Below are 14,375 nucleotides of genomic sequence, written 5' to 3'. Positions count from 1 at the left end.
CCAGTTCGGGGCCGGCACTGTGGCAATCGTGATGTTTTCCTTTGGCATGCATGCGCATTCCTATGGGAACATAATTTAGCTGGACATATTAAATCATGTCATCGGCAGTCACAAGCCAAATGAATTATTGATCAATGGCTGTGAAATCAAAGTGCATCTGCAGAATTACGTTTGGAAGCAGGGATTCATTTACAGTCAACTTTATTCTGGAAGGTCTCCATCCGACTGAGCACTGCCCAGAATGATCTTTTCAGGGCTCTGCTTCTCAGTCTCTTAAGTATCTGCATTATGTCTTTGAAAGGGCCTTGCAAACTCTCAAGTAAACATAAGTGCTGTGTGATGACCATTGCAGGTGACTGTCTTCTATTTAGGAGCTGAAATACACAAAAGGATTTTCCAGCCTGTATATGACCTAAGCCTACCACCTCCACTCCTTCCTAAAATGACACCACCACCACCACCACCACCACCTCCACCAGGATTCCTCTGCCTCTGTTGAGTGATGCTGTGGGTGGCACCGGCCCCAGGCACTGGCTTCTTGGCTTTTCTTCCTGGTTTGAGTTCCTCTTCCCAAATACATCCACATACTTGGTTCCCTCACTTCTTATACATCATGTGACTTAATCATCTCAATCTTCTTAGGCGGCACCGTTACCCTCCCCACTGGACAAGCAAGGGCAGGGGTCCCCAACCCCCAGGGGTCCCCAACCCCCAGGCCAAGGACCAGTACCGGTCCTTAGCCTGTTGGGAACTGGGCCGCATAACAGGAGGTGGGCGGCGGGCGGGCAGGTGAGCAAGTGAAGCTTCATCTGCCACTGCTCATCTCTCCCCATCACTCGCGTTATTGCCTGAATCATCACTCACATCACCACCTGAACCATCCCCACCCCACCCCCATCAGTGGAAAAATTGTCCTCCGTGAAACCGGTCCCTGGTGCCAAAAAGGTTGGGGACCCCTGAGCAAGGGAACAGAGAGGGGTAGAGGCTCTCCCTGAGTTGCACAGCTAGTGAGGAGGAGAAGCAAGATTGGAACCCAGGCAGCCTGAATCCAGAGCAGGTGAGCATCCCCGACTCTGCTTGTAAGAGGCAGAGGGCAGGTGTGTGGGCGATGTTTCAGGAACCTGCCTCGCTAGTTTACAAACGCACCACGGAGTGTGGGATGGGGCGTGGTCCCATGGTCACACTCCGCCTCCCCCTTCTCCAGTCGGTGATGTGCAGACCATCCAGGCCGTCTCACAGTCCAGATTCTGACCCCAGGGGGAGGCCCGATTCTGCATTTCTAACTGCATCCTGGCAGCGAGATTCCACGGCTGGCTCAGGATGAAGCACGGTGGGTGAGGAGGCCGGTGCACCAGTCACGTCCGGCAAGAAAGAGACCACAGGTTCAAGGGGCCGTGGACGAGCTTAATGAAGAGCCCGTTCACAGCGTGGTGGGCGGGGCAAGGCGGGGCAGTCGGCGGGCGAGTGAAGGCCAGGATGTGGCCCTGGCAGGAAGCCCCGCCCGGGTCTCAGGGACATCAGGAGGGAGCTCCAGCCGTGGGAGAGGGCACCTCTGGTGGGTGCTAGTGACCTCACCCACTGCCATGCACAGCCCAGCAGGGGTGGGACCGGGGAAGAGTGACCCCAGCTCTCTCTCCTCCAAGTTTCCTGCAGGTGCCTCTCCCAGTCAAACCCAGCCCTGACAGCCAAGCCCGAGGCACGGGTCAGGCCCTAGAAGGAGGGATGATGGTTCTGGGAGGGAAAAAGCTGAACGAATCCTGCTGGGGACTGTCCACGAACCCGTCTCTCTAGTTTACAAACGCACCACGGAGCGTGGGGTGCACCTGACTGCCTGACGGTGGAGGAAGGCTCAGTCTGGCTCATTCATTCACTCATCTGAGAGATGCCTGAGCACCGGGCACGTGCGGTGCCTCTTCTAGACCACGGAGAGTGTGTCGGCCGGAACAAAGCCCAGCTCCTCTGGACCTTACACGCCCCGGGTCGGGGGGAGGAGAGATACCAGGGGAAAGATGAATGTGTAGTGCAATGTCAGGCACTGGTGTCGAAAGATAAAGTAGGGCAGGAAATGCAGAGGGACAAGAGATGCTCCTGCAGATGAAGCGGCCAAGGACGGTGTCTACAACAAGGCAAAGCATCAGCAGCCTGAGTGAAGCCAGGGGGCTGGGGGGCCCTGGCACAGCACCTGGATGGGCACAGCACCTGGACGGGCACAGCAGAGAGGAGGCCGCCAACCTGCTGCCCCACCCCCTGCTAAAGGGCCTCTCCCTGTGATTGGCTGGTGTGGTTTTCTCAGGATGCTGTTCAGCTCCACCCTGGGCCCTGAGGAAAGGAAGCCAGGCTTCCTCTGAGTGCCCTGAACCACTGGTCCCGGGGTCCTGCACCTCCAATAACTTCCATGGCCCTCTGTATAGAAGAAGACTGGCATCCTCTCTTCTGTGCCTGCTAATGGCCTTGGAAAGCCGGAAAAGGTGGGGGTCAAACCCATCTTTTTCCGAGGCACATCAGACTCTGGTCCCAGCTGGCCTCCTGCCTTCAGAAATCTCTGCATCCAAAAAGGCAACAGTCTCTATGACAGAGTGCTTCTTCAAATGTCAGAGAACCTGTGTCGACCTCTCTTTAGAACTCTCCCCAATTCCACTTCGACAGTAGCACCACGGTGGACCCAGGGCTGAGATGCAGGGAGGAGATACAGCTCAGCAAGCACCTGCTGCGGGATGAGCTGCAGGCCCCTCACCCCTCTCGCCCGGTTTCTCCTCTCATAGAGTCTGGGGGTGAGGGGACTGAGCCTAGGGATGAGGGTGGCGGGTGGCATTGGTGGGGCCCGTGGAGGTATCCAACCCCAACTTTCTAGCACTCTCTTAGAATGTGGGAGCACGTAACCTGTTTTGCTTTCTCCCTGCGGGCCCTACTTGCACAAGAAAGGCCCCATGCATCATCTTACTACAAATGAAACTAACACACGTCCAAAGATGGACTTGCTAACAACTTCAGTAAAAATGTGGTTTGGGAGAGGCAGCTGCACATGCTCATAGAAATGAGCTTTGGCTCCAGGTTTTATTGTGACTCTCACCTCTACTGCAGCCATAAGCGAGTCTCATTATAAATCCTGTGTATTTTGTATTTAGTCTTCCCAAGGGCCTTAGGCTGAGGGATATGCAGATACTTTTTGATGATTGTAATGCAATCCCGTATTTGGCAGACAGGACATGAGCGTGTGATTAGGAGTTGTGGCTGAGACCCGAGGTCCTTCCTCCTCCATCTGAAGTGGCATTTACTCGGAGAGCCCGTGGAGTTTGGGAAAATGTACTTGAAGGAGCAGGAAGAACAGGATCCCCTGCAGTCAGTTACATCAAATAAACAGAGGTCGCAGAACAGGTGACAGATGTTGCTGTCAAAATACATCATGGTGATCACTGAGCTGACAGTGTGTATATCAATGAGATTGACATATGAGGTTCAAGTCATAAAATTTGGGAGATTTTGTATAAAATGATCAAAATAGACGCAGTTTCTGCCAGGGCCCCATCTCCCCATATATTGTTGGAAAGCATCTAATTCAGGTTATCCTGACAACTCTGAGTGGACTGTGCTTGCAGCAGATTTTATGACCTGCAGACTCCAAGATGCGTCAATGTCTGATTTATAAATCATCCCACAATTGGTTATAGGTGTCCCCAAGCACTGCGTCCTCCTGTTCCGGAGGCAGATGGTGCTATGGAAGGACCAGTTTGACAAAAACGTCATTCTGCTGACCCTCGCCTTGGAGGGGTAGGACCCACCCTGAGTCTGGGCTGCTGATGGAATTATGGTGATGGTTGTAATAGCCCACATCTTCGTGTGCTTACTGCATGCCAGGCGCTCTTCTAAGCACGGAGCGTGTTATTTCACCTAACCTTTCAATAGTCATACAATGTGGATGCAGACTGGGAAACTGAGGCACAGATCCGGGTAGGAGACAGGGGCAGCGTAAAGAGTTGAAAAAATAGAGATGGAGGCCTGCTGTGGCTGTTTTGACTTCTATTCCAAATTTCTGTGATTGATTGCTTATCTTTTCTGCTCTTGAGTAGGAAACAAAGGCCATTGTACTTGCAGCACGAAATTTCTCAGGTGTTCACACGCAGTTCAATTTCACTCCATAGAAATGATAAGACTTCTTTAGGGAACTCCACACCATGGCATTGGCCACATAGTGCTACAAAACAAAAAAGCCACATTTGAAATAGTCACAAGTTGCTCTGCATTGTAAAGTCTGACTTTAATAAGGTTTAAGTGTTGTGCTTGCGTGATTTACAATGGACATTTCCTAATAGTGCCACTCCTCTAGCTAACACCCTGGCAAAAATTTTCCAGCCTAATTTTTGTCAGAGAAATGATTTTCCTTTTTGGGAATGTCCTCTAAATGTAGAAGAGGCATTTGTATCAATTTTTTGACCCTGGAGACATAGTATTGATCTACAAAATGAATTTTAGAAGTAGGAGAGGCAGGAAGAGAGAGGGGGAAAATAAAAGATTTTAAGTGACTTGCAGGCAGTGAGGCCAGAAGAGCTTCTTGGCCACAGAGAGAAGAGAGCTTCCTGTCCTGCCTCCGGGGCAATCACATCTCACGCTTGTTTTCACTGCCCACTTATTCAATTTTACCGAACACCAGGTTCCGTTGTATCTTACTTACCTACTGAGGTAAAGCCTGTAACAGTGGAAATGAACACGGAGGTGTTGCACAGAAAAAGCATCATTTGAACAGCTGCAGACTGTGTGTTATTTATCAGGACATCGAACAAAGCCAAAGGAAAAAGCAGCTGCCTCGCCCAAAGAGTTAGAAGCTGCCCCTGCAGGGCTGTGGCAAGAACGGAGTGACAGAGTGAGGTGCAAAAGAGAACGGAAACGGCCCCCCAGATTCTCTTGGGCAGAAAATGAGAACTCCTCCACCCTCCAGAAGCATCGTTGTGTGCTTTCCAAGCTATCGTTCAGCCCAGTGGAATCCCTGAAATCAAATTCCAAACAGTTTGACTAAAGATACCCCCAGTTTCGAGAACACAGACGTGGTGATTTGCAGGCTGGTTTTGGCCTTTCCAGTGACTTGATTTCACCCGTTCTGCACCACACCGTGCATATTACAGAGCCTACCTGAAAAAACACAGAGATTCCAAGGTCACCCATCAATAAATCAATTCCCGCAGGCAAGACACGGACAAATGAATGTTACAGAACGCTTGAAAGGGCCTTGACCTCCCCCCCACCCACCAGCCACGTGACCTTCAACCTCCCACTGAAGCCCCCTGGGCTTTGTTTCCATATTAAGAAACTAATTCTTTTATTAAAATGTCTGCTCCCTTTGTGTCAGGCTTCTTGCTTTGTCTCCTGCAAGCTGTAAGTACCAAATAAATTCCTGATGCCAAAGCACTCATTGTGCTGTACATCCATCTAAAGAAGCGCGTCTCCCGCCAAGGCTCCTTTTCAGAGTCCCTGAAGGCTAGCTAGGGATACTTGACTATTTGGGCCGATAGAAGGGGTAGAAACGTACTTTGCATGTGAGAAGGATGTTGATATTTAGGGGCCAGAGGAGGGACTGTTTGCGTTGAATTATGTCCCACAAAAAAGTCGTCATTCATGGAAATGGAGACTGAAGGAGCAACAGAGTGAAGGCTGCGGAGATGAAGACAGGATGGAGGAGAAGAGACCAGAGGTCAAGTTCACGGATGCGGCTGAGCACTTAGTTTAAGCAAAGAGCAGGATCAGTGACCTCCGTGCGGAGTAACAGTTGTACCTGCCTGCATTACCCTGGCCTAAGCTCAGGGCTGTTGGAAGACAAACCCTTGCTCCCATGTCATAACAGCGCACTGACAAGGCGTCTTTGGTTTCCTATCAGGGAGCAGGCCCCAGAGGGATGGGGAGAAGGAGGTGGTGGGTCCCAACTGAGGAAGGGAAAGGATTTCAGGGCCTCGGAAACAGGCCCAGGCCTGACAGATAAAACCAACAGATTTAGGGTGGGTTTTTTCTTTATAATAAATAATAATTTCATGTTGTTGAAAAAGGAGGTAACCTATATATATAGAGAGAGAGAGAAAGAGAGAGACAAAGATGTATATATATATATATACTTTTTTTTAGATTCTTTTCCTATATATGTCATTAAATGATACACTTTGCTGTGCACCTGAAACTAATACATTGTAAATCCACTATACTCCAATAAAAATTATTTTTTAAAACTTTTTTTAAAAAAATCAGATAGAAAACACAAAGCAGAAAGTTAATCCCTATTTTCTCCCTAAAAGAAATTGATCATTAACAGCCTGATAATAGAAACGTCTATATTTGGGGCTAGTACAATGGGTATACTCTCAGACTCTTTCATGAGCAGCTTTTTTAAACCCAACAATATGTAATGCATGTTTCCAATGTCAAAAATATATACATCAATATCATTATTTTAAATGATTTGTATAGTATTTATTTTATACATCTACCATAATAATGGGCTTCACAAGACCTCTGTTGGTAGACACTGAAGTTTTCCCACTGTTTTGAATTTATACATGGTGTTTCAGTAAATACCCTTGTATGTTATTTCCCTAAAAAGAGTGAAACCGTTAGATCTAAGCCCATTGTGAGTTATCTGTTGCCAAAGTGAAGTCCATGTAGCAGCTCAAGAATATTTATGTGAGAGGTGCAGTCTCTCAATGGCTCTGGACCTCAGGGGCATCTATCACTTGGAAGTTCATTGGCTGAGACTGTCCATAAGGGGCCTCGGGTCCCCCACCCCCTCAGTAAAACCTCAGAAAGACAGACTTGCACATTGTCAGGGCACAGACCTCAGGAAACATAAAAATAAGATCTTGAGAAAAATGTATGTGTGTTTATTCAGAGAGTCCATTCCCTTCAGAGTCTTACTTCCACATTAAAAGCTTTTCTTGCTGTTTGTTAATACTCCATTTGCGTTGTCCCTCACAATTCACATCAAGGAACCCGCAAAATAAAATCCACTAAAGTACAAAAAGTGGCTTTACAAAAAACATCGATATAACCATCCATATTTGATCAAATCTAAGCAGAATTAAGAGTCCCAGCCTTGGGCAAACACAGGCCCTGGATCACAGTGACGAGATGAGGAGCACGGGGCTGTGTTGTGTGTAGCTGAGGCCCGCTGTGCCCATCACACGTAGGCGTATCCTGTGATCAAGGGTGGGGCCACCCAACACACAAGCACAATCATTGCGGGAGGGGTGTGCATTCTTCTGACAGCAACATCTAACTAATTAGGGTTTTAGAAAAGACAGCCCTTGAGGAAAAAGAAACCCAACACATTTATTTAGACTTTTGAAAAAGATATGTCAGCAAGTCCCAAAGACTGGGTGTTACCAGCAAGAATGTTCTTGCTAGGAATGGAACACTGAGTAAGAACTGGCAAAGACAGGGAAGGAAGAATGCAGGCTGAACAAGGGACCATGGAGTCTGTGAGCTCCCTGGGTCCTGGTGGAGCCCCATCTACAGCAAGATTTCACAAACCCACGGGGATATATCTAGCATCTAACGTTGTACTTTCAGGAGAAAGAATCTAAACCAGGATCTCTCAGGGGCCAGTGATGTCACAACAGGTTAGCATTCTAGGGGGGAGAGGGTCCTTTAGTTAAATAATTAGAGAAACATCTCATTCAATTTCTTCCTCTCGCTTGAATATTCACAATGCACATTGCCATTTTTAAAGACCAGAAGAAACCTTTTGATTTAAAAAAACCATCTTTAATTGTGTTTACCCCATAATTGTTCAAAACCCCTTTGCTGAATGAGCACCTATTATAATCTTACAGAACACTAATGTTTCATGAACCATAAGCTGATCTGAACTGTGCATATGAGCCCATGGGTACCAAATCTATCCATCATTACTAGTGATGTAAAGGTAAACTGGCTCTTCATTTAAAAAAAAAAAAAAAAAGCCATTATTTTCTCTCCCAATTTCCATGGTGTAAATGCTCCCACTGTGGCTGATTTGAAGGAATGCTGTGTTTCACAACCAAGGGAGGCTTCAAGGAGTTGGTCTAGACTATTTCTTGAAAGTTCAAGGTTCTCATGGCCTTCTAAAGAGCAAACCAAACTCTGAAACGTGATCATAAAGTAAACCAAAAAACATCTGTCAACCTTGTCACAGCTGACATAGCTCTTGGGAAAAAAACAAGATCAGATTAAATCTTAGTGAAATGGTAAATGAATTAATTTCCCCTGAAATACCCAGTACTGTTCTGATGAATATCTCTACAAAAAGAAATTAGAAAAGTAGCAGAAAGGCCACAAGAGCTTTGATGTGAATGAAATATAGAAATGCGAAGTTTAGAAATATGAAGACTGAGAAGTGAGCTGACTGAGACCTGCAAAGCCATTAAAGTGTGAATAGAAAGGGAGAACATTAAAAACTACCATGGTTGGTCTCCGCCACGTGCTGGTAGGAGACACGCACATATACACACAGGCAGCAGTAGCTGGCTCAAATCTGGCTGGGAGAATATTCTTAGAAATGAGTAAGGCTCATTCCTAAAAAGGGTGGGCACTGAGAGAAAAGCGGGCATGAGAGGAGAAGGTTAATTTACCGTTGGCCAAATCGGAAACAAGGAGGCATCCATCAGTTTCGCAGGAAGAGATGCTACAGTTCTACAGAAATCATTGCCCTATTCAGCTCTGAGGCTGAATCAGCATCGCAGGATATCGTTGCCCAGCCCCGTCCTTTCTCTCCCTTTACCGTCAAGGCCAGGTAGGGTGACGGTGAGCAGACGGAAGCCAAGCTTTCCATTGAGAAGGTGAAAGTTTGGAAGAAAACCCGCTTTGGATGTTCCCAAGAAGACCTAGTGGTGAGGATCATCTACGTCCTGTCAACTTGCTGGGCCCAAGAAACTTCTACTCCTGGTCCTGGGGAATTTAAAAGTGAACACTCCTTCTTTCATCCTTCACTGGCCAGATTCAAACTTTGGGGTCCAGGACTCAGGAAAACTGCTTCTAAAAGCACATTACATAGGGATTTTTTTCCCTAACATATGTGTACGCAATTTGGGAGCAGTTAAACAATATGGCCTGCTTCCTAAGAGGACAGGAAAATTCTGGACCCGCGCTCTGTTTAATGAGGACGGGCGATCCACGTTATGGGGACCTGCCTGACGAGAGTCTCACGTCGACAGGGTGTCGCGGGTCACACAGTGCTCAGCTTCACAGAGCCTCCAGGGACACGGCCACTTACTGCACGAGATGTTCATGCACCAGAATTAGAATTAAATGAGCATATGGCAGGAAAAATCTGCTCGCAGGAAAAAAAAAAAAATGAAAACTAATATCACAGGGAAATGGTGCAGATGAGGCAGAATCATCCGAGAGGCTGTGGACACGGCGATGCCAGCCTGAGGATGAAGGGCTGGGAGCCGCCCGCACAGTGGGCCACCCCGAGGAGGAGGCTGTGGGCCGCAAGTTCAGACCACACATGGCTTCTGCCTGCAACCCAAAATCCAGCTGTCCTGTCCCTGCTGGCTGCCCTGTCTCTTGCAAGGATTTAGCAAACAAGGCTGCTTGCTTTGAAGAATTAGTCCTTTTAACTAGGATTGGAAGATGCTTCACGGAAAGGCAATTAGCAGCCAGTTTACTTTTTACCTTGACGTGTATTTTAGTTGCTTTGGCTTCAAAGAGGATTTCCTTGGATGCCTCCCCATCACGACACGTGGGTCACAGAATCAGGGAGCGCCCAGGCACTCCCTATAATGGGCAAGAACAGCCACGGGGATAGGCCCGCATTCAGTGAAAGAGAGCTTCACGGCTTTACGAAAGATGCCCTTCACACCTCCAGTCACCTTGTAGCTATCAAACCAGCAGGAAATGTGTTTCTGATACTTGCCAACTTTGGCTCTGCCTTGAGGGTCCAACGGAGCTCCAGACTGTGACGTCTGCATGCAGCCATCCTGGCTCTAGCAAAGAGGACCTAGCTACTAAATCCGATACTCCTTCGGCCCAGTTTTCTCAAGTAAATAGAATCTATTTTGTGGTGCTGATTGCTAATTTAATTTCCTGACAAGGATCCCACAGATTCCCCTCACTAACCACAAGGTAGGTGGAACTCAACACCCACCAATCACAGGCCCGGGAAAATGCTTGTGGTAGCTACTCTCTGGTTAGCTGCACCTCTAATATGCAGGCCCCCCCTGCAACCCCTCTCACTTTGAATCTTGGCCTGGCTGGAATAGCCAGTAGAATTGTGACAGAAGCACTGCTGTATGACTTTCAAGCCTGGGGTGCAAGTTTCTGCCTTTGCCTCTTGAAAGGCTGGTTCTGGAGAAAGCCAGGCCCTAGGCAAGAAGCCTGGACACCTGGTACCGCCTTGCTGTGAGGAAGCCCTCGCTGGCACGGAAAGATGCAGGCAACCGCAGCTGTCCCAGCCATCCATCCGAGCTGGGTGCCAGGCATGAGTGAGGAAGCCGTCTGGGACCCCCACAAGGTCAAGCTTTCAGATGAGCTCCAGTTCCAGTCACGCTCTAACAGCAGCACTTGAGAGACCCCAAGAGAACTGCCCAGCTGAACTCAGCCAAGCCACAGAGCTGTGATTTACAACGTTATTACTTTAAACCACTAGCTTATGCAGCAAGAGATAACAGGGTCCATGTTCCTCTCATATTTCAACTCCAAGGTTTGAAACACTACCTTGGATTCCAAAGAATGTCTGTCAGAATGAAGGACGGTGCAGAGGCAAGAAGTGATGTCATGTCCTGAAGGAAGAGGGATGAGGGGAAAAGTACCACATGGACCAGCATCCTTACCCGAGTGACCAAACAAAACTCACCTGTGACCACAGGTCTCCTGCACCCTCCTAAGTTTACACAAGCTTTCCCGTTTGCCCAGAATACTTTCTTTCAAACATCTGCTGGAAAACTCCTTAGTCATCATTTAAGGGGCAATATTCATGCCCCCTCCTCCAAGAAGCCTTCCTGGCCTGCTCAGATGGACTTTCCTCCAAACTCTGGCTTCCTCTGTCTTTCCACCATGCTTCCTTAGAGCACCTGTCACCATCTTGCGACTGCCTTTTGCATCTTTGTCTCCCTTCCAGTGTGACCCTCGAGAGCAGAGATGGTCTCTGTATTAGTTTCCTAGGGCTGCTGTAACAAAACACCACAGGCTTGGGGCAGAACAACAGAACTGTATTGTCTCTCAGTTCTGGAGGCTGGAAGGCAGAGGGTAAGGTGTCAGCAGGACTGGTTCCTTCTGAGGGCTGAGAGGGAAGGCTCTGTCATTCCTGCCTCTCTCCTTGGCTTGTAGAGGGCCATCGTCTCCCCACATCTTCATGGGGTCACCTTCCCTCCAGGAGAGTCTTTGATAAGGACCGTAGGCAGGCTGGATCAGGGCCTCCCCAGTGACCTCACGTTAACTTGATTCCCTCATGAAATACCCCCCTCCTAGATGGTCACTTTCAGAAGTGCTGGGGGTTAGGGCTTCGGCACATGGATGGGTGGGGGACAATTCTACCCATAACAGCATCTTACTCTTCATTGTGTTTCCAGCTCTCAGCGAGTAGGTCCTCTTGGAAGGGAGAGAGGAGCCAGCAAGGCTAGAGAGGGAGAGACAGGAGAGGAAGAAAAGGGGGAGAAGAGGATGCACCCTTGTATAGACAGAGAAGGAGAAAGTTCAAGAAGAAGGGTGTGGGCACGTGACAAAAGGCTGTGGGGATAATGCTGGTGAAAACGTGAAAAAACTGCCCTGTCAGAGCTTCCCACTGCCCTGGAAACGTGACTCCTAGGATGCCCGTCACCTGGAGGAATAAGAAGGCAGTAAGATCATAAACAGTGTAGAGAAGACCAGTGGTCAGTGGTAGGGGGGCAGCGTGGAGGAAACACGTCAGCAGGATCTGAAGAGTGGTTTAAAGGCTGGAGTGTGAGGAAGAGAAGAGAAGAAGAGCAGAGGAGGGATGCTGAGAATGTGACCAAGAGATGGAGTTTCCAGGAACACTTACTACATGTAGTAAATCTACTACTTTGATTACTGGACTAGACTGTGGTTAGAAGAAGAAATAGACAATAGAAAATAGAGAGAAACTAAGTGGACAAGCATCTAATTCAACATAACAGAACTTGCAGGGGCTTCCCTGGTGGTCCAGTGGCTAAGACTCCATGCTTCCGCTGCAGGGAGCGAGGGTTCAATTCCTGGTTGGGGAACTAAGATCCCACCTGCTGCATGGTGCAGCCAAAAAAAATTTTTTTTTAAATTTAACTTAAAAAAAGAATTTTCTATGAGCACAAAATGCAATCATATCTGCACAAGCAGGCTTGATTCTAGGCACGTGGTTGCATGTAATTGCAACACAAATGCATTGGGATACAGGTTGGCCGCAATTAATTGAAAATAATATCAAGGAATAGTCTTAAATCACTTTGCCTAACACATCATAAAGAATTCAAATATTCTATAATGTGATGAACAGGAGGGGAAAACCCCACTTCACCTCTGAATGTAATTCTATGAAAGGAAAAAACATCAGTTCACATCTAACAATCACTACATAAATAGAAAGATATTTTATAAACATAGCACCAAATAAACATCTTGATGTCTAAATTTTCTTTCTAAAAATACTTAGGCTGTAAAAAAATTGTTACGAAAATATTCCTACACAAAGACACAATTTGTTACCACCTTGTAAAGGGCATTAGATCGCCATAGATGTTTCACAGTACCGAGGCAGTTTTTTCTAAGTCAGTCTGGGACGTGTCACGGTTTCTTTGTAAACAGTATGTTTTTTAATGGAACCCTACATTCCACTTAGGGAAAACAATTCTATACCCAGCAGTAGCATATGTAAAGAGCATTTGAAAGTTTTTAACACTAAAAAAATAGACTCCTCCAGGTATCCCAGTGCTGAAGTAACAGGCACTTCATAGAATGCTACGAGTGGATAGAATATTCTTCCAGCTAAGTAGGGGCCAGAAGTCACGGGGGGCAGAGAGCAGGGAGAAGACAGTCGATGTGTTTACAAATTCCTGGCTTCTCATTACTAAAGTGCTGTCTGTTCGCCTGCTACTTCCAAATCAGAGCGCCGGGCTTGGCCCTTGCGCTGTGAACAGGGATTGTCTGAGCGGTGGGCAGCTGGACGGCTCTGAGCATCTTCTCTAGGCAGGGATGAATCAATCATCTCCAAAGATGTCAGCATCTGCCCAAACCATTTTCTATTAGAATAAATGGCAGATGGTGGTGTTTTTATATTTAATCAGCTCCACCAAATGCAGTTTCATCTCTTATAAAACGAGACCATCTGCAACGTGTAGGTGTACAGATCTCACTAAATGCCCACTACTGAAACTTTTCTCTGAGAGGTAAAGCCATACATGCTAACGTTTGTTGACATGAAGTACAATAAGCCTGGAAATCCTTTAAAACAAAGCCCCATGTTTTTAATAAATACTTGCATTTAATAATGCTAAATATTTATGGTTGGCATGCCCTTCATAGGAGGTTTGCAAGGAAGGTTTACGTTTCCTGCCCAGCGTAGCTTTCAATCATGTCTGGAAGCCTCTGATTCTAAACCGTCTGAAAATACTCTCACGACAAAAGCGATCCTTTTCTTTGCCTGAGAATCAGTTTGACAAGCATTTTATCTTGACTTTGACGTGAGTTCTTTTGGGGCAGCTCAGCTATGGCCGCCAGAGTAGTCACCTTGAGACACACACACACAAATACACTTATACACACTCACGCATACCCACAACACGGATATAAAATATCCTCAACACATACTTTGGTGTATCCCCACCTGGCTGGAGTCTGACCAGATGTGAAAAATGGAATACTTTTTTCAAAATGCTGGCAGATGGAACCCTCACTTTGTTGGCCACAGAAAGCAGTGAGCAATCTTACCACCAACGGTAGGTTTTACATTTTATTCCCACTAGAATTTGAAGTGAGGGTCAGCGTAACAGGGTTCCAGGGAGCGATTTCTGTTCCCATGGTGAGTAACGCCTGGGCCCCAGGTCCCCAGGATGGAGGATTATACAGGTGCAGAAGTTTCTGGAATTTTTTGGTCTCACAGAACACAGGAGGAGAGTAGGAAATTTCTCCCCAGACACAGGGTTACCGCGGAATCAGCAGGTAAGACATCGTTCAAACTAATGGTGTCATTAGGTTATTATTTTAAACTTGGACCAGCTCCAGCCTCTCAAAGTCCAAATTCCTTAGCCTGGCACCCAGGACTCTTCCAGCCTGGCCCCCGCTATCCCCTTTCCCCTCTGCCTCATGGACTCCCCTTCTTCAAAGAGCACCTCAAAGGTACCTCCGCTGTGCAGCTTTCCGGGCCCCTCTATAGCCGCCCCCCCCCCCCCCACATGGTGCCCTCTGCTCTTTATGTTTATTTGCAACTGAAT

Source organism: Hippopotamus amphibius, chromosome 7 (assembly GCF_030028045.1).
Source record: "Hippopotamus amphibius kiboko isolate mHipAmp2 chromosome 7, mHipAmp2.hap2, whole genome shotgun sequence".
In the NCBI taxonomy this organism is placed as follows: Eukaryota; Metazoa; Chordata; class Mammalia; order Artiodactyla; family Hippopotamidae; genus Hippopotamus; species Hippopotamus amphibius.
Note: the sequence above shows the minus strand (reverse complement) of the source record.